Source organism: Octopus bimaculoides, chromosome 5, assembly GCF_046866305.1.
Source record: "Octopus bimaculoides isolate indiv1 chromosome 5, ASM4686630v1, whole genome shotgun sequence".
Classification (NCBI taxonomy): domain Eukaryota; kingdom Metazoa; phylum Mollusca; class Cephalopoda; order Octopoda; family Octopodidae; genus Octopus; species Octopus bimaculoides.
The window spans coordinates 83,686,971-83,689,470 of NC_142932.1; the positions used below are offsets into that span (position 1 = coordinate 83,686,971).

At 39.0% G+C, this 2,500-nt stretch overlaps 1 protein-coding gene across 3 annotated transcripts in view; it reads right to left on the bottom strand.

Annotated features, from left to right (window-relative positions):
* LOC106879078 (E3 ubiquitin-protein ligase PDZRN3) overlaps positions 1 to 2,500 on the bottom strand; it is a 775,585-nt gene that overhangs the window by 772,653 nt on the left and 432 nt on the right. The gene's annotated exons all lie outside the window — the stretch shown is intronic.

Here is a 2,500-nt window from a genome sequence, read left to right on the forward strand (position 1 = left end):
CGACCCCAGTGTTCAGCTAGTACTTAATTTATCGACCCTGAGAGGATGAAAGGCAAAGTTGACCTCGGCAGAATTTGAACTCAGAACGTAGCGACGGGCGAAATACCGCTAGGTATTTAACCCGGCGCGTAAACGAGTCTGCCAGCTCGCCGTCTTAATAATAATAATAATAATAATAATAATAATAATAATAATAATCCTTTCTATTATAGGCACAAGGCCTGAAATTTGGGGGGAGGGTGATAGTCGATTAAATCGACCCTAGTACTCAACTGGTACTTAATTTATCGACCCCGAAAGGATGAAAGGTAAAGTCGACCTCGGCGCAATTTGAACTCAGAACGTAGCGACGGGCGAAATACCGCTAAGCATTTCGTCCAGCGTGCTAACAATTCTGCCAGCCCACCGCCTTCATAATAATAATAATAATAATAATAATAATAATAATAATAATAATTATTATTATTATTATTATAATGATGATGATGATGATAATAATAATTTCTTGTATTAACATAATAGCACACACGAAGGAAGAAGAGGGAAAGAAGAGGGGGGAGGTGAGTAAATCGATTAAACCGATTAAATTGATTATATTTTGATCTGCATTGGAATTTTATTTTATCTTCAGGGAAAAGATAAGCGTCAAAGCTGATCTCAGTAGGATTTGAACTCAGAACGTAATGCTACCTGACTTACAATGTCGTTGTAATGAGTGCAGTGTAGTCGTTTATATCGACCCAAAGTTATTTCATCTGACTCTATCTTTCATCGATCTCTCAACTGTTAAAATTTGACCTCGGCGGGTTTTGAAATCGGAAAAAAATTATTATGATGATGATGATGATGATGATAAAACAATACAAAACTATGATAAAAAGCAACATTTGGCAAAAGGAAACGAAATGAAATATTTTCTGGGAATCATCAGCGATACGTGTGTGTGTGTGTGTGTGTGTGTGTGTGTCTTTGTGTCTGTGCGTGTGTGTTTATGTATGTGTGTGCATGTAGGCATGTATCTATCTATCTATATATATATATATATAAATATATATGTGTGTATGTGTATAGGAATCAAATGTTACGTGTATGTTTGTATGTGTGTTTATGTATATGTGAATATGCATGCATGTTTTTAAATATGTATGCGTCTGTGTGGAAATGTGTGCATTAGTGTGTCGGTATGTATGAGGTAGTTTTAGTATGTATACGCGTTTGTGAGCACAACGGAATTATGTCAACGTGTGTGTGTATATGTGTGTGTATGTATGTATATACATACATATATATATATATATATATATATATATATATATATATATATATATATATGTATGTATGTATTTGACAGCCGATGGTGGTGTGTTTACGTTCCCGTAACTTAGCGGATATGTCTGTGGGATAATTTTTGCCTTTATCTTTTAGGCAGTGGGTAAGGTACATGCCCATCACTCTTTATAGGGTCTCCGGGGTCTCAAAGACTGATGGGTAGTAGGAAAGGAAGGAGGTGTTGTCAAATGGACCCTAAATGTTTTAAAATATTTACAACAGAGCAGACTTCACTGGAGGTACCAAATATACGAGATGGTGATATTAAACCGATTGACTTCCATCCAACTACCCCACGGTACGATTTGAAACCAGAACACAAAGACCCGGAAGAATTACCGCAAGGCATCTAGTCCGACGACGTTCGTAAAATTTCACCAATCCACTCGTATGCATTGTTTATTTTTCATTGACCCACAGAACATTCCAACCCCCTGAAAATCCCGCGAAAGGCAAAGTTGCATTCAGTAGGGTTCGAACCATCTGTACATATACAGTGGAGGCGCAATGGCCCAGTGGTTAGGTAAGTGACCTCGCGGTCGTAGGATCGCGGTTTCGATTCCCAGACCGGGTGTTGTGAGCGTTTACTGGGCGAAAACACCTAAAGCTCCACGAGGTTCCGGCAGGGGGTGGTGTCGAACCCGGCTGTACTTTTTCACCACAACTCTTTCTTCCTGTTTCTGTTGTACCTGTAATTCAAAGGGTCAGCCTTGTCATACTGTGTCACGCTGAATATCCCCGATAACTACGTTAAGGGTACACGTGTCTGTGGAGTGCTCAGCCACTTGCACGTTAATTTCACGAGCAGGCTGTTCCGTCGATCGGATCAACTGGAACACACGTCGTCGTAATAGACGGAGTGCCACGACATATATAGTGCACTATAACAGGATGTATGTATGTATGTATGTATGTATGTATGTATGTATGTATGTATGCGTGTGTGTGTGTGCGTATATGTGTGTGTGTGTGTATGTTTGTGAGTCTGTGTATGTTTACAGTAAGGAGTGTGTATGTGTGTGTTTATGCTTGTATATTATATTTACAGTTACATATACAATGCACACTTTTTGGTTTGTAAATTGTGTGTGTGCGTGTGCAGAAGAATGCAGGCCTGTGTGTGGGTATATATATATGTGTGTGCATATGTGTTAGTGTGTGAGTAAGAATG